The following is a 24,096-nucleotide window of genomic DNA, read 5'->3' as shown; positions in this document are numbered from 1 at the left end:
TTTGACCTCAAATTGCTTTTGTTGTTTCCACCACCAACGTTGCTAAAGACGAGAGGGCTGCTAACAACACTGTAGGTCAGACAGAAATGAAGGTGGGAACAAGCACAAGAGCGGAACCAGCCAAGGGCGGTGCATTGAGAAACTCACAGCATCAATAGAGGAGGGATCTTCCTGCACGGGGTTGCACGCCTCTTGCAAAGTGGAGCGACATACTATGCTGCTGGGCCCCATCACATGCATCTAATGATCCTATCGGAGTGCACATCACAGGTGTGTGATCCTGAAAACAAGAGATTTGAAGAATTTGTAGAGCCTGCAACTGCTTTGCCTCTGGGCCCCTGAACTCATCTGTCGCACACCCTGCAATTATAATTATATAAAACTCCCTTAGCTGTTTGAATGCATTTCCTTCGTGACCTGCCGTTCACCCCTCGAATGGCATCACTGAGCCATGACCACCTGCCTCTACAGTCCGTCCCTGTGCTAGTTTATGTAACTCACATGCAATTCAGTGCTGATCTGCAGAGCCTCCCTGTTATTCTCTTCTAAGGCCAATTTAGTCAATGAACCAAATCATAGTCTTAAGATTTATTTCTAATCTATGTGTTCACGTTTTTATTCTCCAATGTCAAGGAGAACGCTCTACAACTTTCCATAAAATATAGGTCATTGAATTGACATAAAGGATACAAACTTCGCTGTAATACTAACAAAATATTTTAAACTCCCTAATTGCCAAATACTAGAGCAGTGTGGCTAGTTCTTCAGATATGTAATATATATTTTTTGTATTTAGCTATATATAGCCAAATACAAAAATATTATTGTATACAACTCATCATGCTATAGGTTTTTGAAACTCTAAAGTTATTACCTCATGATCACTTCAGCTTTGGCAGTTCACCTCAGCTGTTATCCGCAGCACCTGGGAGGTCTTCGAACGTATCCTATGAACTCGCTCTATATTGCATTTGTGTTGCAACTCTACAACCCTCCAATGCTGCAGCGTAATGGTCAACGCACCTCTTCCCCACACACACCCTGGAGCTCTACCAATGCGCCTCAATCCTCGCCTTTGACGCCTATTACACTGCTGCACTGCCAGAGCATATCAATCTTAAACTGTCAGCCTCAGTCATTCCTAAACTGGCCCTCACACGGAGCTCTAATACTCACCAGGGGTAGCCCGCAGCACCACTTGGTATTCAGTAGTACAATAATCAGTACATTCCCTTCCGAGGCATGGGGGTGCCGTGCTTGTCCTCGACGCGGAATGATTTCACACACTTTCGTAGCATTTCCATGCAGCGCATTCAATGCCTCTGACCCGGAAGTGAATAGTTCTCCCGTTGCGTCTCCGGTTAGGTTGAGAGCGAGACGCGTTAATTCCGCTAATCACTGAAATAAAGGTATCTTCTATCTCAAAAAGAAGGGAAATTGAACTGTTTAAGAACAAAGGCAGAGTGCGTGACCCGGCCTGGACCCTCCCCCACCTGACATGGCCGCCCTGCGGGCAGGAGAGGTCACGACCCTAATGGCTAGTTTCTCAATTAAAAAGAAGGCAGGGGCTTGGGTGGCTGCAGCACCTTTGAAAACACTGGTAGATCTTTAACCTTCGCAGGCAGGAGGCACGCACTCCCCTGGCTATCACCTGCCTTTGCTCCTGGGTCAACCCGGCTTCCACTTTCTGTAAGCCACGGGGACTGTACAGCTTCCCACGTTTCCTTTGTCAGGTGTGAGCCGTTTGTCCAGGGCAAGTATTTTTTTTTAATTTGTATTCTGGGGCTTGTAGTCCTGAATTTCAGACTGCAAACTAGAATCTACAAGTGCCAGAATCTAATAGAAAAATCCAAGAGTGGGCGACTTACTCTCACCTGATAATGTGCCATTATTTATTGGTGGGTAAGTAGAGGCAATGCATGCATACCAAGTGGGTGCTGGCAGAATAAACATTCAACAGGCAGGTGTGAAAGGGGCTCAGAAAGCATTGATGGTTGTTACATGCGGGAAGGTGCTACATGTTGTACAATCTTTGTTATTCGTTTGGCTGTCAATGGGGTTGGAACTTCGTACTTTTAAAAACATAAGCAAAATGGGTTGATGTGTTTTTATCAAACATCCCCAGGTCAATGCTAATTTGATGATGGGTGCATTATAAAAATGCACATTTCATTGGCTCTTTAAAGTGGTGTCTTCAGCACTCTCTTGGAGCAGTCATGTAGTTTACTTCATGACTAACAAGAGGTGCATAACCTATGTGATGCCTTCATCTTGTTCTTGCTTTTGTGCCTCACAAGGGTCGCAGTCTGTCAAGCACTAGCATGATCCTCCTGGGATAGGGGTTCACATCAAACATCCTCTCTTGAACCACCAACCAGTTTACTAACCTCAGCGAAGGCCACTTGGCTCTTTGCTGTTGTGCTACCAACTCACCTCTCCTTCAATGAAGCACTGGTGGATGGTAGAGGTCCACCTTCACTTCTATCAGAGCAGTAAACAATAATGTTGCTGATGAGAAATAGTGGTAAAAAGGGAGACCAAACCACTACTTACCTGTGAGACCTGCCAGACGCCGCCACCGCCAGGAGTCATTCTGTGGCAGCCAGGCACTCAGAAGTACGCCGCCACCGCCAGGAGTCATTTATTTGCTGACTACACGCGCCGCCGCTCCGGGACCACAATTCCCGGCAGCCTACGCGGCGGCGCGCTCTCTGACAGCGCGAGAGCGCCAGGAGGCGCAGATAAGCAGCGCTGCACCCCGCTTCGCGGGACGAAGCCCGGGCAAAGGGCGGGCCCTCTACGGCCCTCATCGGCACGAAGAGACAGGGACAGGGCTCTGACCCCTGGTTAAATAACAGAAATAAGTTACCTTCTCCTTATTGGATTTACCCGTGACTGTCTAACCTCTAAGTGTATATTACACGGATTCATAGAGACGCTACTTGATACATCCGCCTGTTAAAATGTCTAAATCAAATGTGACTGTCCCCCGTAATACCATGGATAACTATATGGTTCAGAAAGTGGCCAAAATAAACAATGACAGGAGATCATCCTTGGGCCAGAGCCTTTCTCCAGATTTGCTCACTGACAACACACCTCTACCTACTCCTACCTTGAACATTAGTAATGAGGTGTTCCAGACCCCGGAGAATAACTCTCTGACACAGCTCTTAGTAGCTATTGCTGACTCTGTACCTGAGAGTACATTTGAGGAAGAACTAATACTTCTAGAAGAAGAGGGCCCTACACCGGTCCCAGCTACAAGAGTAGTGAAGGCAGGGGAGAAGAGTATACCTAAACGGGGTGGCCTTCGATCAGGTAAAAAACGCCATGATGTATCCCCACCGGACATTAAGGGTGATGATACAGGGGGATCTATCGAAGGAAAGGTACATTTGGATGAAGACCAATTCAAGAAGTTGTTAAATGCCCTGGACAGTAAGATTAAAACTATAACTAAGCCGCTTTTAAGTAAAATAGACCAGCTAACGGAAGAGGTGAATAGGCTGGGGGGTCTTCTACAAAAATCATTAGAAGAAAAACCAGTATCAAAAACACTCTTAGTTGAAAGTAAAATCACCCAAACTGTCCCTAGTCTAGAACTACCTGAAAATATTCCCTTGTTTTCCACGGAGATCACTGACCTAGGGAGGGAGGGCTCTAGGGATTTACACATCAATCAGAGTGACTCTGAAGGGATGAGACTAAGGGACACCAGGGTAGATCTTAACCTAGAGAAGGGGCCTGTAGAACTAATAGTAGAGGCATCTCCTTTAATATTGGTGCTGGCAAACGTGCCCCATTTGGAATCAGGGCAAGTTGAAAATATTCCATCCCTGATAAATAAATCCTTACACTGGTTATCTAGGAATATGGCTTTTACCCCGGGAGGCAGGGATCAGTTGGCACAAGAAGTAGTTAAAGCTAGAAGAGTTGAGTGGATCGGGGGTGGCACTAAAAAATTTAAAGGGGATTGTGTGGTGCTACACCTGTCTGATCCAGAAGTGTTACCAAACATCCTAGCTAATATATACCCCCCCAGCGCAGATCAACTGAAATAGTACCACTAACAATGGACTTTTTCTATATGAGTAGAGGAGGGAATACTTTAAACCCAACAATGCTGAAAACTAAATGGATCCCCGTACAAAAAAAAGCCAGAACCCTTGTTAAAAGGAATGATTGGGGAATACCGACGGAAAATAGATTCTCGGCCCTTTCCGGTCTTTCGGGTCTTAATGAGTGTGATTGACTGGAAGCACAGTTGACTAAAGAAAAGAATAATACTGTAGAACCCCAAGAAAGTGGAAATGATGTCCTTATAAAGTTTTTAGAAAGAAATAATAGTGATGGTAACACATTTGGTTGCAGTACAGATCTCCTTAACACAGGAGGGCTTCTGCCACCAAACCCCTGCATCGTCACAAACAATGGGGAAAATAGTTCCACTATTCCCTTGCCGTATTATAATCAGGGAGCCTCATTGCAAGAGCGGCCCAATCAGACGAAAGTTAGTCTTAAACTTATTTCCTGGAACTTGGCGGGAATCCACCATAAACTTGAATCCCCGGAATGGTGTGAATTTATTGACTCCCAAGATGTTATCATGTTACAGGAAACTTGGGCAGTGGCACCCGTTTTCCTCCAGGGCTTTTTAAATTTTTCTGTCCCCGCTATTAAGAACATTAAAGGGCGGCCCTCAGGGGGTCTAACCACATGGGTACGACAATCCCTACAATGTACCATCAAGCAGAGGCCTGTCAGCAATCGTGATATACTCCCGATTGTGATCACCTGGGCCGATGGCCATATTACGGTCTTATATAATATCTATGCCAGGGGAACCCTAGGGGGCAAAGCATCGGAAGTGATAGATGCATTGGATAATGACTTAGAGATCCTCCCGGCCCATTATACTATTTTAGTGGGGGGAGACCTGAATACAACATTTGAGCCACTAGGAGTTGAGGACAATGAATTGGCCCTAGAGGAAGATACCAAATGGGGAGTCCCCCAATTGGATCTACCGAGGGTAAAAAAATGGACCGAAGTAGCAATTCAGATGAAGAGTTTGTGCTTGGCTAGGGGGTTGAGGGCAGTAAATGGCCGCACCACCTCAGACCAGCAGGGCACGCATACTTTTGATAATTTGAGGTCAAGTAGTCGGATAGACTACATCCTCATAGATGTTAGAGATTGGCATAAAGTAGAAGACATGAAAGTGACATCAAGATTGGAGAGCGACCACAATCCATTGTGCTTACTCTTTAATCACGATCAAGGTAAAAGCTCATCGGATAAGGAAGGAGGTGTTATGACATTGGATGTCATTCCAACTAATAATCTCCGGCATGTTAAATGGGTAACTTTGGTGGATAATCCTGGGGTTATGCAGGATTTACAGGAGGTAGTTAGTAGAGAGGTTAATCATCTACAGATCCATTGTAATGATTTACTTTTTAACCAACTTATTGAAGAGTCACAGCCAAAGTTTTTTATTAATTTACCGAGGTTTTTCCTAAAAAAAACACAGAAGGGAAAGGGTGCTGGGCCCCCGAGAAAGAGAGGGTGGTATGACTACTCATGCAGAAGGGCGCGACAGAACCTTAGCACAGCATTAAGGACTAAAGTAGGCGTGCTAAAGGCCAGGGATGATTACAGGAAAGCCCAGATTAGAGCAAAAAGACTGTGGGATGAGAACTCATGGCTAGACCTTAAGAAAGCATGTGTAGCCAAACAACAGAAAGAGTTTTGGGCTATTTTAAAGTGGGGTAGTGGGGGAATAGCAGACTGTCCGAAAAACCATGTAGCGAAGGAAGCATGGGTGGAATTTTTCAAACCCCAATATGCTGCTAACTTGTCCTTATCAAATGAATTGCCCCCAGAAAGAGTATTCTATAGTCATGGAATATTCTCATTGAAAGATGTAAATGATGCGATGGATGGGGTAACTAGAGGCAGGGCACCAGGAATTGATGGAATACCACCGGATGTGTTTTTATCTGACAGAGATAACTGGTGTAAATATTTCGTATGGCTTGCGAATTCTATCGCACAAGGAGCAATGATCCCAGCAACATGGAAGGGTGCGGAGATTATACCAGTTTACAAAAAAGGGGATAAGACACTACCAAGTAACTATAGGCCGATTAGCCTAATTGACTCGGCACAAAAATTGATGGGCAGGATGATTCAAAATAAAATTCAAGCCTGGATAGACGACAAGGACATCCTGTCCCCGTATCAAGCTGGCTTTCGACCATTAACTAGCTCTGTTGACCAGGTATTCCACTTTCTAACTTTGTTTTGGAAAAATGTAACCTTGACAAATGGTCCATTATATGCCGTCTTCGTTGACCTGAAGTCAGCGTTTGATTTGGTTCCCCGGCAAAAACTTTGGATTGTTTTGCGCGATCTCGGAATAAGACCCGAAATGTTGACTTTGCTTATACGTATGCACGAAAATAACTATGCAAGGATAAGGTGGGGTGCACAGGGAGACGTCACTGAACCCTTCCCTGTGGAGCGTGGGGTCAGACAGGGTTGTGTCCTGGCCCCCACCTTGCTCTCCCTTTATATTAACGGCATAGTAGACTTTTTAAAGCAAGCTCCGACAGATGCCCCAATATTAAATGGGGAGCGGGTCCCAGTATTAATGTTTGCTGATGACACTTTACTGGTCTCGCGGACCCCTAGCGGCTTACAAAAGACTATCAACGCTTTTGGAGATTTCTGTCGGATTCGGGGCTTGGAACTAAATACGACAAAGACTAAGTTCATGAACCTGAATCCTGCAAAGCAATTTAAGGGAAAAATGCATTTCAATGGCTCTATTTTGGAGGAAGTGAACGCTTTCACCTATCTAGGCATTTCTCTACAGGCCAACATGAACTGGAAATCTCATATGGACTCTGTGGTGCTAAAGTTCAATCAATTAGCTGGGGCTATAGCACAAAAACATAAATCTTCATTTACAAAACCTATTCAGCCCATAATGGAGATTTATAGCATGAAAGTGCTGGGCGCTTGCCTCTACGGATCAGAGCTATGGGGTTTTACCAACCTGAGCACTTTGGCTACTGCAGAAAACAAATTTCTTCGCCGAATGGTTGGTGTCCCACAGAGCACTCCCTCGATCCCGCTCCAATATGACCTTGGGAGGAAGAAAATTGAGGACATGGCTAGATTGCGTCCTCTTTTATATTGGAGGCGCATACAGACTACCCCAGAACTAGGACACTATGCATCTGCTCTTATGGACATTATTAGCTCTGATCGGTTTCATAAAATACCCTGGCTTAAAGAAATTAGGACTCTGCTTCAAAAAATGCATCTAGACCACTTATGGACTGTAGTCGATCCCCAGGCCTTTCCATCTAAGGCATCATTGAAAAAGATGTATTGGGACATGATATTTAATACTGTTTTGACTACTAGCCAATCTTCCATGATGGCATCCCAGTTTTTGGATTTAAAAATAATCCCCAACTTCGAACAGTACTGGGATTTGATTACTAAACCCCTAGATAGAAAGTTGTACTTTCAGTTTAGAGTTGGCTCCTTACAACTTAATGCTTTTACTGTTAAATGGTCCCCAGGCAACGTAAACACATGCTGCTATTGTAAAGATCATGTTGAGGACATCCCACATTTCCTGTTTGCATGCCCATTATATGCTGCCCCGAGAACAAGATGGCTAAAACCAATTTGTAGGAATATGGGGATAAGGAAATACCTAGAGGCACTAAGAATACTAAGAACAAATTGTGCCCCCAATCTTGCTATCGCCTTAGGCAAATTCTTGGGATGGGCCTGGATAATACGCACGCGCACTTTAAAATTGTAACTAATCATGTTTTACGGTTGCGCAATTACGGGAACAACCTCAAATATATAAGATTTTGCATTGTGACTCGGATTTTAAAATGTATGAATTTTATAAATCGAAGTATTCGTCAGCACATTGTAATTTGATGGTGTTTAATATGTATTTTAAGCTGATCTTAAAGTTCTAGAATATTATTTATATTGTTTAGTATAGGGAAATATGCTTTTATGACAATGCTGTCGAATAAAGTATTTAAACTTGAAACTGGTAAAAAGGGCTTGCAGCGTTGCCAATCTCTGTTGGTGACATATAATAAGGGTGGCTTGACCAGCTGCTGTAGTCAGGGCTGTTATAAAAAAAACAGCAGATTCGTATGCAAAGGTAGTTCAAGTGACAATTATCCTTCTACATACATATTTGGCCTAAACCCAAGATGGTGAGTTTCAAAATCACTCCATGGGTATGTCTAGGGTCATCTGACATTACTTCCTGTCAAGGCCAACAGTACAGTTCAGTGGAAGAATATCATACATAAGAAACGTTCATGACCTCATACTTGGTAGATTATCTTCAGAAAAGTCAGCGGCACTGGAAGTAGGGTTGAGGTAGGTGCTGCAGCACCTCCAGATAAAAGGCAGACAGCTTGGTAGGCAAATGGGCAGTTAACATGCTGTTTATTGTTTCTTTTTCTTTAAGTGATTGGCATACTTTTAAATGCATTCACACTTTGGATTTCAGTAAGCCAGGCTGGCAAAAAGTACTGTTAATTTATATTGTAATTTCAATGTATGTTTATAATTGTCTGCTTAGAGGCTTTGTGTGTTTTGTTTTAATTTAAACATGTTCAGTGAGATAGTAGGGATGATAAAACATGCATCAAATCAAAGAATTAAGAGATATTTGGCCATGTTAAAGAACCACTACTCTCACAGAGATTAAAAACATTTCCTCCTATTGTTTCCATAGTTTAGAAATATTTAAAATATATTACCTCTAACAGAAGAACAAATCACAGTGTCACTCAATGCTGGAGCGAGGAGGGAGCTCATTTATAAGCATTGTGAAAAACAACCCAAGACACATTAAATAAAGGCTAACACTACAGTATATTATTATTCCTCATTTGTAAATATTTCCTGCTTGAGATGCAATTGGTGCAACTGCAGCTCCACTATGCAAAGCTTTGTGTGACATCATTACATTTTATAGTGTACATGTTCTTCACATATAGATGTATTTTCGTCAGCAATTTCACTCTGAGATATATACATTATGTTCAGTGCATATCCTTTTGTGCTTTATCAATTCATTTTAGGCATTGATTTTGCACACACCAAGTTGCAAGGAGAAGTGAGGTGCCTTATAATGAACATTTTATTGCAGCACGACCATCTCAAATATGAGCCGCAAAACATAAAATAATGTTCTTTGTAGCAATCATCTGGCACAACGGTACTTTATATCCAAGTGCCATTTGCCCATTTATTTAGGAAAATATGCTTCAAAATGCACCACAGGAACCCATGTTAAGATAACAGTCCTTGAGCTAACCATCCACAGGAGCGTTGTGGATAATTTCTTGCTGACTCACTGGCTCAATAATGTGTCTTTCTCAAAATCCATGTTTTGAGTGAGATGTTTAAAATTGCGTTAAAAATGCTCCAGCACCACTGACGAAGTATATCTTGTGAACACTGCATGGCCCTTGGCTACACCGGCCCACTCAGCACTCCCAGACTTTCTCTTTTTAAAACCTACTCTTGTGAGGTGAAATGCTCAGCCGCCTGTCCTCTGAAAAGCACGGCGGCCGTGCTAAGAAAAATAAGCCTCGGGGCTCATTTGACCAAAATTATAACGACAGAAGGAATAACAGCACACTCCCCTCGACCAATGATGACACTGCGGGATGTGACGTTGCATGATCGAAAAGTGGCGGGATGGGACGTTGCATGAACGAAAAGTGGCGAAAAGTGAGATCGCACACAAAAACAACCCTATAGAATGAAACTAATAAGTGAATTCCTAGTTACACCGAAGGAGAATAAAAGGTAGTTAATTAGTTTTGAAGGAGTAGCATAGGGGTCCCAGCTGGTAACCCATGTCACCCCTGAATGATGTCCCTTCCATCATGCATATATTGTCACAGAATCCTGGGTCATCAGTTCCTGAGGGGTGGAAATCCACAAACGTGCCTAGGTATCCGCTTACAAGAGTCAGAGGGCCTGCAGAGTCGATGGGAAAACCAAAGGCACCGCATCTGTGATCCCTGGTGCCTCCGAAGTGGAAAATATGATATATGCCTACAGTGTAATATTTCCTTCTGCTGTACATAAAATGATTCAAGTTATGTAAATGAAAACGAGTACAGTCCGGGACAAGTGTACTGTGATTTAAGGACAATTAAACTAGAATCACCCTTTACACGCACAAACTATAATATTAATTGTTATCGTGCATGCGGCTATAAACTGCAATTTAAAAAGCTGGTCTTGAGTTACTGTCTAAGATCAGTGATTTGTATTGTTTGATATTAGTATGTTTTAACTTTTTAATTTTACAAAACTTTTAAAATATTTGGAACAGTTCTTAAATAACTCGAACATCTATTCTCGGTTAAAATAGAAAATATACATTTCAAAGACAAATGCCATATCATGCAGGCACCAATACCACATGTCCCTTGCACATTATTGCTCATATTTAAATGTTTTCAGACTGTCCTCTTTCACTTATTTATGCACATAAGTAGGATCCCAGAATATGAGAAAGAGATCCGCACAGAGAAAAAATAAACTGCCGCCAAACGAGCTCACTTTTGAAATGTCTGTCCACTCATTTAGACATGCAGTTGGTAATTTTAATCAGGTTTTCTGTCTACAACTATACTCCTACCACCCTAAACAAAGTCACCACAATGTTTTACAAAATAAGCAGTTGATATTGTCCTCCTATACGTTCCAAAATCACTTTATGTAATGTCATCAGGTTCAACGGCCATCTGACATCACACCCTGTCAAATGCAAAAACAACAGTTGATGGACAGAATGCAGAACAATGTCATACATTCACCCCAGTACAGAGATCTGGGCCTAAATCCATTGTTTCTTTGCTCTTCACGCCATTCCTGTTTGAACCCAGCCATATGCAAATCAGTCTTGACCCTGTGCCTCATGGGATCAGTCCAGCTCGAACTGCCAAGCCAGGTCCTCCATGTACTGGAAACAAGCATCCTAGGACATAGCTTGATTCCAGTGGCATGGAGAGCACAGGACCCACGTCTAGGCATACCCGTCCCACTCGGGGTGACAAATGCAAAAACAACAGTTGATGGACAGAATGCCGAACAATGTCATACATTCACCCCAGTACAGATATCTAAGCCTAAACCCATCGTTTTATTTGCTCACCCTTCCATTCCAGTTTGAACCCAGCCAAATGCAAATCAGTCTTGACCCTGTGCCTCATGGGAACAGTCCAGCCCGAACTGCCAAGCCAGGTCCTTTCTGGACTGGAAACAAGCATCCTAGGACCGGTTTTGGGGTTTCACCCACCTTCAGCCAGAATAGCTTGATTCCAGTGGCATGGAGACCACGGGACCCACATCTAGGCATACCCGTCCCACTCGGGGTGACAAATGCAAAAACAACAGTTGATGGACAGAATGCCGAACAATGTCATACATTCACCCCACTACAGATATCTAAGCCTAAACCCATCGTTTTATTTGCTCACCCTTCCATTCCAGTTTGAACCCAGCCAAATGCAAATCAGTCTTGACCCTGTGCCTCATGGGAACAGTCCAGCCCGAACTGCCAAACCAGGTCCTCCCTGGACTGGAAACAAGCATCCTAGGACCGGTTTTGGGGTTTCACCCACCTTCAGCCAGGATAGCTTGATTCCAGTGGCATGGAGACCACGGGACCCACGTCTAGGCATACCCGTCCCACTCGGGGTGACAAATGCAAAAACAACAGTTGATGGACAGAATGCAGAACAATGTCATACATTCACCCCAGTACAGAGATCTGGGCCTAAATCCATAGTTTTTTTGCTCACCATGCCATTCCAGTTTGAACCCAGCCATAAGCAAATCAGTCTTGACCCTATGCCTCATGGGAACAGTCCAGCCCGAACTGTCAAGCCAGGTCCTCCCTGGATTGGAAACAAGCATCCAAGGACTGGTTTCGGGGTTTCACCTCTCTTCACCCAGGATAGCTTGATTCCAGTGGCATGGAGGGCACGTGACCCACGTCTGGGCATTCCCGTCCCACTCGGGGTGACAAATGCAAAGACAACAGTTGATGGACAGAATACAGAACAATGTCATACATTCAGCCCAGTACAGAGATCTGGGCCTAAATCCATAGGTTTTTTGCTCACCATGCCATTCCAGTTTGAACCCAGCCATATGCAAATCAGTCTTGACCCTGTGCCCAATGGGAACAGTCCAGCCCGAACTGCCAAGACAGGTCTTCCCTGGACTGGAAACAAGCATCCTAGGACCGGTTTCTGGGTTTCACCCCTCTTCAGCCAGGATAGCTTGATTTCAGTGGCATGGAGAGCATGGGACCCACGTCCCACCCGGGGTGACAAATGCAAAAACAACAATTGAGAGTCCCGTGCTCTCCATGCCACTGGAGTCAAGCTATCCTGGCTGATGAGGGGTGAAAGCCGAAACCGGTCCTAGGATGCTTGTTTCCAGTCCAAGGAGGACCTGGCCTGGCAGTTCGGGCTGGACTGTTCCCATTGGGCACAGGGTTAAGACTGATTTACACATGGCTGGGTCCAAACTGGAATGGCATGGTGAGCAAAAAAACGATGGATTTAGGCCCAGATCTCTGTACTGGGGTGAATGTGTGACATTGTTCTGCATTCTGTCCAACAATTGTTCTTTTTGCATTTATCACTTCCTGTCACATCATTGGGGGTCAAGCCATCCAATGTCCCTTACTGTTATGTCATCAAAGGAGGCCTGGTGGTTAGGGGTTGTGGGGGGTCAAAATGCAGTAGCACTGCACCCAACAGGGAGTGTGGTAGCCTCACTCTGACTCCACGGAGGAAGAAGGGATGGAGTTTGTCTGCACCTCCTCCTTCCCTCCCCTCATGGCCACCGAACAAAGCTCAGAATTGCTCACTCTCCACTCCAAAGAAGGCTTCTGAAAAAGAGCCCATGATCTGCTTAGCCAGGCAGTAATTGCACCCAAACACACTGCACCCTGCATGAAACCCATCCCCAGAGGGCGCGCGACCAGTGTGACGTGACAGGTTGGAGAGGTCGGGGAAGCGCCGAGCGCCGGTGTCAGGTAGGGCGGCTCTCACCACATCCATTAAACAGCGAGCCATAATCTCATAATGAGGGGCCAGCGCTGCCGTGGCTTTCACGGGGCTCGCGCTCCCCCGAATCCAGCAGCAAGTGAAGTGCAATCACTGATTAAAGGCCACTTGCGGTGGTCACCTGCAGCATTACTGCAGGTCAAAGGTCACGCAAAACATGGAACATCTCTGAAAGACCACTGACTGTTCTTCCCTGGCTGTCAAGGCCAACATCTATACAAGACTCCGCCCCAGCTTCAAAAGGCTTTCTCCGAATAACCCCTGGAAATGTCTGTCTCATGAAAATGACCCTCTGTCTCAAGATGTGCACATTTCAGTTCTCGTGCCAAGACTTGCAAGGGATGCTATGGGCCCTGACTGCCACTAGCAGGCCGTGGGCCTCAACCTTGTGTAACTTCTAACAATGAATTTTGTGAATCACATCTGATCTATTCCAGTACAGCTTGCAGGATTTACTCTGCCTTCAGCACAGAGACGTGTTGCTGTTGCTTTTCGCGGTTGCATATTTTCTACTTGTCGGGGCAGTCTGGCAGCACGGATCGCAGCAGAACCCTAGGCGACACCTAGCATTGCCTTGCCCTGCTATCCATTTGCCCTCCTGTTGTAATCTAATGTTGAGTATGATGCATCCTCCCATTGATGTTCATTCATGTTCTCTTCCCTGCTGCTCAGCCAGTGTGTGCTCTCATTAGAATGTTGAGAGTGTTTGCGTTTGGATGAGTTCAGAGTAAACACATTTTCTTTTGAAACTCCAAATATATCACTTCGCTCAGCCACAGCTAAGAAAGTGTCTGTCCCTCTATTCACAAAGCCACTTGGCAGTGCTTAATTTGTAAAAAAATAAGTGCCAGGGCTCTCCTGAGGAGGTCACTGCAGCTGGCACCACAAATTGCCTCTGCTATGCTGTCAATTATAGTAACAACACAACGTCTAACAATCACACTCCTCCTACAAGTGTGACAACTTGGACTATTTCAGGCCCTTAAAAGCTATAAGAATGGCTTGAGTGGCAGGTAATAGTCATTTTTAATGTATATTGAATCAATAATTAACTGTTTCTGTCGTCATCTCTCAATTAAATAGACAGCGCCATTTTGTGGCAGACTGTCACAAGCAGCAGAGCACCAGAAACCACCGGCTCAAATTGAGCACTGCTCTTGGGGTGGTAGAAGCTTCTCTTATCTACACATAAACTCGGGTTGCACTCCGTTTTTCTTTCCACCAATGTTTCTTCCTTATTCCCACTTTTTAAGTGATCCATATTTTCAACTTAAGCGGCGTGCTCACTGCTTTTCGTGCCAGCCCACACTACACGTGTCGAACATAAACACCATATCTGTGGGGCTCTTTTTTAGCCCCACTCCAGAAGCAACAGCCTTATATTCCATTTGCATTTGCATCATTTGTCTTCTTCATTATCCATTTTCACTCAAATTTTTACACTAATCCTCTTTGGTTAACCTCATATTTTAAATCCTTTTTCAGCATTTTCTCGTGCAAGGGAATGCTAATTTTCAAAGTTTCGTATGTCTTGGTGGGCCCTCAGAACCTCTCATCCCAAAGACACGACTGAAGCATAATTCATTCATAGCAGTTTATTAATTTCCAATGCATTTCGAACCTTGTTGGTTCTTCATCAGGGATCAAACTGCAAATAACAAATAAAACATGTCTTACAAACACATCTTAAAAAACCATCATGCTTATGTTACGTTTTCTGTCATTTACCCCCATATTTACGTCTGATTTCCACTTGTCTGCAACTCAATCAGTTATTAGGTTACCCGCCCTTTCCTGTGCCTTTAAACTACTCGCCTCTGTGTTCTCGCTCGTTGTTTTCCCCTTTGCTTTAAACATCCGTGGGTCAACCTCCCTTACACCCCAATCTCACCCTACTACGCTTATGCATTTCACCGCCTTCTGTTAACCTCGAACGTCTCCGCTCACTACTTCACTGCAACGTGCCTATTCGTCTCTATATACTCCCTTTCCCATGCACTCCTGTCTATTCTTTCCCTTTTGTGGCCGCTCATACCTGCCAACTGGAGAACGTCCTCCATTCTTCAAAACTGCAAAAAGCTCACTGATTATTGAAACTCCCACCTGTCTTAAATAAACCCCTCACTTCCTCTTCACAATTGACCCACCCCTTCATTAACCCGCCCCTTCATGACACCTCTTCGCTACTTTCTTAATTTCCACCCAAAACTACATCTCCCACAATCTCCTGCACAGAAAGCGTCTCGAAGCATTATTCGAAGTTTTTTAGCTACCACATCAACCTCAACAAATTGCAGCATATCCGATGTAAAGACAGTCTTTTTTTAAAAAACATTATCCATTGTTACTTGTGCGTTATTAGTCCTCTCCATCTGACTTTTGAACATAAACTCGCAGCGATGAATCAAGTTCTTTCTCCTTGCACGTTTCCATGTTTTCTCTGATCTTTTAAAAAACTCAAGTACATTGGGTGCAAAACTCCACTGGGCTGAACATTGATACCTACACATAAACTCGGGTTGCACTCCGTTTTTCTTTCCACCAATGTTTCTTCCTTATTCCCACTTTTTAAGTGATCCATATTTTCAACTTAAGCGGCGTGCTCACTGCTTTTCGTGCCAGCCCACACTACACGTGTCGAACATAAACACCATATCTGTGGGGCTCTTTTTTAGCCCCACTCCAGAAGCAACAGCCTTATATTCCATTTGCATTTGCATCATTTGTCTTCTTCATTATCCATTTTCACTCAAATTTTTACACTAATCCTCTTTGGTTAACCTCATATTTTAAATCCTTTTTCAGCATTTTCTCGTGCAAGGGAATGCTAATTTTCAAAGTTTCGTATGTCTTGGTGGGCCCTCAGAACCTCTCATCCCAAAGACACGACTGAAGCATAATTCATTCATAGCAGTTTATTAATTTCCAATGCATTTCGAACCTTGTTGGTTCTTCATCAGGGATCAAACTGCAAATAACAAATAAAACATGTCTTACAAACACATCTTAAAAAACCATCATGCTTATGTTACGTTTTCTGTCATTTACCCCCATATTTACGTCTGATTTCCACTTGTCTGCAACTCAATCAGTTATTAGGTTACCCGCCCTTTCCTGTGCCTTTAAACTACTCGCCTCTGTGTTCTCGCTCGTTGTTTTCCCCTTTGCTTTAAACATCCGTGGGTCAACCTCCCTTACACCCCAATCTCACCCTACTACGCTTATGCATTTCACCGCCTTCTGTTAACCTCGAACGTCTCCGCTCACTACTTCACTGCAACGTGCCTATTCGTCTCTATATACTCCCTTTCCCATGCACTCCTGTCTATTCTTTCCCTTTTGTGGCCGCTCATACCTGCCAACTGGAGAACGTCCTCCATTCTTCAAAACTGCAAAAAGCTCACTGATTATTGAAACTCCCACCTGTCTTAAATAAACCCCTCACTTCCTCTTCACAATTGACCCACCCCTTCATTAACCCGCCCCTTCATGACACCTCTTCGCTACTTTCTTAATTTCCACCCAAAACTACATCTCCCACAATCTCCTGCACAGAAAGCGTCTCGAAGCATTATTCGAAGTTTTTTAGCTACCACATCAACCTCAACAAATTGCAGCATATCCGATGTAAAGACAGTCTTTTTTTAAAAAACATTATCCATTGTTACTTGTGCGTTATTAGTCCTCTCCATCTGACTTTTGAACATAAACTCGCAGCGATGAATCAAGTTCTTTCTCCTTGCACGTTTCCATGTTTTCTCTGATCTTTTAAAAAACTCAAGTACATTGGGTGCAAAACTCCACTGGGCTGAACATTGATACCTACACATAAACTCGGGTTGCACTCCGTTTTTCTTTCCACCAATGTTTCTTCCTTATTCCCACTTTTTAAGTGATCCATATTTTCAACTTAAGCGGCGTGCTCACTGCTTTTCGTGCCAGCCCACACTACACGTGTCGAACATAAACACCATATCTGTGGGGCTCTTTTTTAGCCCCACTCCAGAAGCAACAGCCTTATATTCCATTTGCATTTGCATCATTTGTCTTCTTCATTATCCATTTTCACTCAAATTTTTACACTAATCCTCTTTGGTTAACCTCATATTTTAAATCCTTTTTCAGCATTTTCTCGTGCAAGGGAATGCTAATTTTCAAAGTTTCGTATGTCTTGGTGGGCCCTCAGAACCTCTCATCCCAAAGACACGACTGAAGCATAATTCATTCATAGCAGTTTATTAATTTCCAATGCATTTCGAACCTTGTTGGTTCTTCATCAGGGATCAAACTGCAAATAACAAATAAAACATGTCTTACAAACACATCTTAAAAAACCATCATGCTTATGTTACGTTTTCTGTCATTTACCCCCATATTTACGTCTGATTTCCACTTGTCTGCAACTCAATCAGTTATTAGGTTACCCGCCCTTTCCTGTGCCTTTAAACTACTCGCCTCTGTGTTCTCGCTCGTTGTTTTCCCCTTTGCTTTAAACATCCGTGGGTCAACCTCCCTTACACCCCAATCTCACCCTACTACGCTTATGCATTTCACCGCCTTCTGTTAACCTCGAACGTCTCCGCTCACTACTTCACTGCAACGTGCCTATTCGTCTCTATATACTCCCTTTCCCATGCACTCCTGTCTATTCTTTCCCTTTTGTGGCCGCTCATACCTGCCAACTGGAGAACGTCCTCCATTCTTCAAAACTGCAAAAAGCTCACTGATTATTGAAACTCCCACCTGTCTTAAATAAACCCCTCACTTCCTCTTCACAATTGACCCACCCCTTCATTAACCCGCCCCTTCATGACACTGGGAATAAGGAAGAAACATTGGTGGAAAGAAAAACGGAGTGCAACCCGAGTTTATGTGTAGGTATCAATGTTCAGCCCAGTGGAGTTTTGCACCCAATGTACTTGAGTTTTTTAAAAGATCAGAGAAAACATGGAAACGTGCAAGGAGAAAGAACTTGATTCATCGCTGCGAGTTTATGTTCAAAAGTCAGATGGAGAGGACTAATAACGCACAAGTAACAATGGATAATGTTTTTTAAAAAAAGACTGTCTTTACATCGGATATGCTGCAATTTGTTGAGGTTGATGTGGTAGCTAAAAAACTTCGAATAATGCTTCGAGACGCTTTCTGTGCAGGAGATTGTGGGAGATGTAGTTTTGGGTGGAAATTAAGAAAGTAGCGAAGAGGTGTCATGAAGGGGCGGGTTAATGAAGGGGTGGGTCAATTGTGAAGAGGAAGTGAGGGGTTTATTTAAGACAGGTGGGAGTTTCAATAATCAGTGAGCTTTTTGCAGTTTTGAAGAATGGAGGACGTTCTCCAGTTGGCAGGTATGAGCGGCCACAAAAGGGAAAGAATAGACAGGAGTGCATGGGAAAGGGAGTATATAGAGACGAATAGGCACGTTGCAGTGAAGTAGTGAGCGGAGACGTTCGAGGTTAACAGAAGGCGGTGAAATGCATAAGCGTAGTAGGGTGAGATTGGGGTGTAAGGGAGGTTGACCCACGGATGTTTAAAGCAAAGGGGAAAACAACGAGCGAGAACACAGAGGCGAGTAGTTTAAAGGCACAGGAAAGGGCGGGTAACCTAATAACTGATTGAGTTGCAGACAAGTGGAAATCAGACGTAAATATGGGGGTAAATGACAGAAAACGTAACATAAGCATGATGGTTTTTTAAGATGTGTTTGTAAGACATGTTTTATTTGTTATTTGCAGTTTGATCCCTGATGAAGAACCAACAAGGTTCGAAATGCATTGGAAATTAATAAACTGCTATGAATGAATTATGCTTCAGTCGTGTCTTTGGGATGAGAGGTTCTGAGGGCCCACCAAGACATACGAAACTTTGAAAATTAGCATTCCCTTGCACGAGAAAATGCTGAAAAAGGATTTAAAATATGAGGTTAACCAAAGAGGATTAGTGTAAAAATTTGAGTGAAAATGGATAATGAAGAAGACAAATGATGCAAATGCAAATGGAATATAAGGCTGTTGCTTCTGGAGTGGGGCTAAAAAAGAGCCCCACAGATATGGTGTTTATGTTCGACACGTGTAGTGTGGGCTGGCACGAAAAGCAGTGAGCACGCCGCTTAAGTTGAAAATATGGATCACTTAAAAAGTGGGAATAAGGAAGAAACATTGGTGGAAAGAAAAACGGAGTGCAACCCGAGTTTATGTGTAGGTATCAATGTTCAGCCCAGTGGAGTTTTGCACCCAATGTACTTGAGTTTTTTAAAAGATCAGAGAAAACATGGAAACGTGCAAGGAGAAAGAACTTGATTCATCGCTGCGAGTTTATGTTCAAAAGTCAGATGGAGAGGACTAATAACGCACAAGTAACAATGGATAATGTTTTTTAAAAAAAGACTGTCTTTACATCGGATATGCTGCAATTTGTTGAGGTTGATGTGGTAGCTAAAAAACTTCGAATAATGCTTCGAGACGCTTTCTGTGCAGGAGATTGTGGGAGATGTAGTTTTGGGTGGAAATTAAGAAAGTAGCGAAGAGGTGTCATGAAGGGGCGGGTTAATGAAGGGGTGGGTCAATTGTGAAGAGGAAGTGAGGGGTTTATTTAAGACAGGTGGGAGTTTCAATAATCAGTGAGCTTTTTGCAGTTTTGAAGAATGGAGGACGTTCTCCAGTTGGCAGGTATGAGCGGCCACAAAAGGGAAAGAATAGACAGGAGTGCATGGGAAAGGGAGTATATAGAGACGAATAGGCACGTTGCAGTGAAGTAGTGAGCGGAGACGTTCGAGGTTAACAGAAGGCGGTGAAATGCATAAGCGTAGTAGGGTGAGATTGGGGTGTAAGGGAGGTTGACCCACGGATGTTTAAAGCAAAGGGGAAAACAACGAGCGAGAACACAGAGGCGAATAGTTTAAAGGCACAGGAAAGGGCGGGTAACCTAATAACTGATTGAGTTGCAGACAAGTGGAAATCAGACGTAAATATGGGGGTAAATGACAGAAAACGTAACATAAGCATGATGGTTTTTTAAGATGTGTTTGTAAGACATGTTTTATTTGTTATTTGCAGTTTGATCCCTGATGAAGAACCAACAAGGTTCGAAATGCATTGGAAATTAATAAACTGCTATGAATGAATTATGCTTCAGTCGTGTCTTTGGGATGAGAGGTTCTGAGGGCCCACCAAGACATACGAAACTTTGAAAATTAGCATTCCCTTGCACGAGAAAATGCTGAAAAAGGATTTAAAATATGAGGTTAACCAAAGAGGATTAGTGTAAAAATTTGAGTGAAAATGGATAATGAAGAAGACAAATGATGCAAATGCAAATGGAATATAAGGCTGTTGCTTCTGGAGTGGGGCTAAAAAAGAGCCCCACAGATATGGTGTTTATGTTCGACACGTGTAGTGTGGGCTGGCACGAAAAGCAGTGAGCACGCCGCTTAAGTTGAAAATATGGATCACTTAAAAAGTGGGAATAAGGAAGAAACATTGGTGGAAAGAAAAACGGAGTGCAACCCGAGTTTATGTGTAGGTATCAATGTTCAGCCCAGTGGAGTTTTGCACCCAATGTACTTGAGTTTTTTAAAAGATCAGAGAAAACATGGAAACGTGCAAGGAGAAAGAACTTGATTCATCGCTGCGAGTTTATGTTCAAAAGTCAGATGGAGAGGACTAATAACGCACAAGTAACAATGGATAATGTTTTTTAAAAAAAGACTGTCTTTACATCGGATATGCTGCAATTTGTTGAGGTTGATGTGGTAGCTAAAAAACTTCGAATAATGCTTCGAGACGCTTTCTGTGCAGGAGATTGTGGGAGATGTAGTTTTGGGTGGAAATTAAGAAAGTAGCGAAGAGGTGTCATGAAGGGGCGGGTTAATGAAGGGGTGGGTCAATTGTGAAGAGGAAGTGAGGGGTTTATTTAAGACAGGTGGGAGTTTCAATAATCAGTGAGCTTTTTGCAGTTTTGAAGAATGGAGGACGTTCTCCAGTTGGCAGGTATGAGCGGCCACAAAAGGGAAAGAATAGACAGGAGTGCATGGGAAAGGGAGTATATAGAGACGAATAGGCACGTTGCAGTGAAGTAGTGAGCGGAGACGTTCGAGGTTAACAGAAGGCGGTGAAATGCATAAGCGTAGTAGGGTGAGATTGGGGTGTAAGGGAGGTTGACCCACGGATGTTTAAAGCAAAGGGGAAAACAACGAGCGAGAACACAGAGGCGAGTAGTTTAAAGGCACAGGAAAGGGCGGGTAACCTAATAACTGATTGAGTTGCAGACAAGTGGAAATCAGACGTAAATATGGGGGTAAATGACAGAAAACGTAACATAAGCATGATGGTTTTTTAAGATGTGTTTGTAAGACATGTTTTATTTGTTATTTGCAGTTTGATCCCTGATGAAGAACCAACAAGGTTCGAAATGCATTGGAAATTAATAAACTGCTATGAATGAATTATGCTTCAGTCGTGTCTTTGGGATGAGAGGTTCTGAGGGCCCACCAAGACATACGAAACTTTGAAAATTAGCATTCCCTTGCACGAGAAAATGCTGAAAAAGGATTTAAAATATGAGGTTAACCAAAGAGGATTAGTGTAAAAATTTGAGTGAAAATGGATAATGAAGAAGACAAATGATGCAAATGCAAATGGAATATAAGGCTGTTGCTTCTGGAGTGGGGCTAAAAAAGAGCCCCACAGATATGGTGTTTATGTTCGACACGTGTAGTGTGGGCTGGCACGAAAAGCAGTGAGCACGCCGCTTAAGTTGAAAATATGGATCACTTAAAAAGTGGGAATAAGGAAGAAACATTGGTGGAAAGAAAAACGGAGTGCAACCCGAGTTTATGTGTAGGTATCAATGTTCAGCCCAGTGGAGTTTTGCACCCAATGTACTTGAGTTTTTTAAAAGATCAGAGAAAACATGGAAACGTGCAAGGAGAAAGAACTTGATTCATCGCTGCGAGTTTATGTTCAAAAGTCAGATGGAGAGGACTAATAACGCACAAGTAACAATGGATAATGTTTTTTAAAAAAAGACTGTCTTTACATCGGATATGCTGCAATTTGTTGAGGTTGATGTGGTAGCTAAAAAACTTCGAATAATGCTTCGAGACGCTTTCTGTGCAGGAGATTGTGGGAGATGTAGTTTTGGGTGGAAATTAAGAAAGTAGCGAAGAGGTGTCATGAAGGGGCGGGTTAATGAAGGGGTGGGTCAATTGTGAAGAGGAAGTGAGGGGTTTATTTAAGACAGGTGGGAGTTTCAATAATCAGTGAGCTTTTTGCAGTTTTGAAGAATGGAGGACGTTCTCCAGTTGGCAGGTATGAGCGGCCACAAAAGGGAAAGAATAGACAGGAGTGCATGGGAAAGGGAGTATATAGAGACGAATAGGCACGTTGCAGTGAAGTAGTGAGCGGAGACGTTCGAGGTTAACAGAAGGCGGTGAAATGCATAAGCGTAGTAGGGTGAGATTGGGGTGTAAGGGAGGTTGACCCACGGATGTTTAAAGCAAAGGGGAAAACAACGAGCGAGAACACAGAGGCGAGTAGTTTAAAGGCACAGGAAAGGGCGGGTAACCTAATAACTGATTGAGTTGCAGACAAGTGGAAATCAGACGTAAATATGGGGGTAAATGACAGAAAACGTAACATAAGCATGATGGTTTTTTAAGATGTGTTTGTAAGACATGTTTTATTTGTTATTTGCAGTTTGATCCCTGATGAAGAACCAACAAGGTTCGAAATGCATTGGAAATTAATAAACTGCTATGAATGAATTATGCTTCAGTCGTGTCTTTGGGATGAGAGGTTCTGAGGGCCCACCAAGACATACGAAACTTTGAAAATTAGCATTCCCTTGCACGAGAAAATGCTGAAAAAGGATTTAAAATATGAGGTTAACCAAAGAGGATTAGTGTAAAAATTTGAGTGAAAATGGATAATGAAGAAGACAAATGATGCAAATGCAAATGGAATATAAGGCTGTTGCTTCTGGAGTGGGGCTAAAAAAGAGCCCCACAGATATGGTGAGAAGCTTCTCTTATGCCACCTCCCGTCTCTGGAATCAAATGTTAGAGCACCTGAGGAATCAACCTTGCTATCAGAAAATCACGTAGAACTTGGTTGTTTACACTTCCCCTGTAGATTTATTTTAGGCAAGTTTCCTTCTTCATACAATAGATAGCACCAAGATGCCTTTATGCATACGTCGCGCTCTACAAAAATTAAATCAAATCAAATATGAACCAGCTGTTTGGAAAAGCGCTATATGCGGCAAAGTAAAGTATTCTCTATGCAATGCCTCACACTCGCATCATTCCTTTTTTAGTATGTTCCATGCAGGCTGGACATGCTACTGCTTGCTGGGGCTGTGCTACCTCTGTTGGTGTGAGTAAACACACGTAACATGGGGAGACGCTGCACTGATCCTGCCCTGGCCATCTCTATCGCTGTCTTGGATTGTGGATGGTGTGCGCAGACATGAGTGAGGATGGCTGTGGTCCTCTTGCTTCAGTTGGTGACAAGAAACAACTCTTATAAATGTTCCTGGGGCCAAACCAGAGCTTAATTTGTACAAACGTAAGTGACAGGGCCCTTTTAAGGAGGCCACTGCAGCTTGCACTACCCATTGCCTCTGCCAGCCTTGCCTATGACAGTCCCAACACAACTACTAATCATCGTACTCCCACAAATGTGACAATTCAGACTATTCCAGGCCATCCAAAGATATATGAATGGCTTAGGTGGCCGATGGTACTCATTTTAATGTACATTGATATTTTTAAACGCTATTATTATGTTCATCTCAAACTTAGACAGACAGCGCCACCATGAGGTGGACAGTCCTTAGTGCCAGTATAGAGAATTAAGTGCTGGTGCCAAGCACCAGAAACCACTGGCTCAAATTAGGCCCTGGCCCAAACACAAGCCCACCATTTACGGTTGCC

General features: G+C 43.3%; 1 long non-coding RNA gene across 1 annotated transcript in view; it reads right to left on the bottom strand.

The window, feature by feature from the left end:
• The window catches only part of LOC144753818 (uncharacterized), a 292,234-nt gene extending 290,934 nt beyond the window's left edge, over positions 1-1,300 (bottom strand). The window contains exon 1 of the long non-coding RNA XR_013594546.1: positions 1,177-1,300. This is a non-coding gene — a long non-coding RNA (uncharacterized LOC144753818). The remainder of the gene's footprint in view (positions 1-1,176) is intronic.
• Between the last annotated feature and the right edge of the window lie 22,796 nt (positions 1,301-24,096).

The sequence above is a fragment of the Lissotriton helveticus genome, chromosome 5_1 (genome assembly GCF_964261635.1).
Source record: "Lissotriton helveticus chromosome 5_1, aLisHel1.1, whole genome shotgun sequence".
Classification (NCBI taxonomy): Eukaryota; Metazoa; Chordata; class Amphibia; order Caudata; family Salamandridae; genus Lissotriton; species Lissotriton helveticus.
The sequence above is the reverse complement of the archived record's forward strand: the minus strand, read 5'-3'. Positions and strand labels throughout refer to the sequence as shown.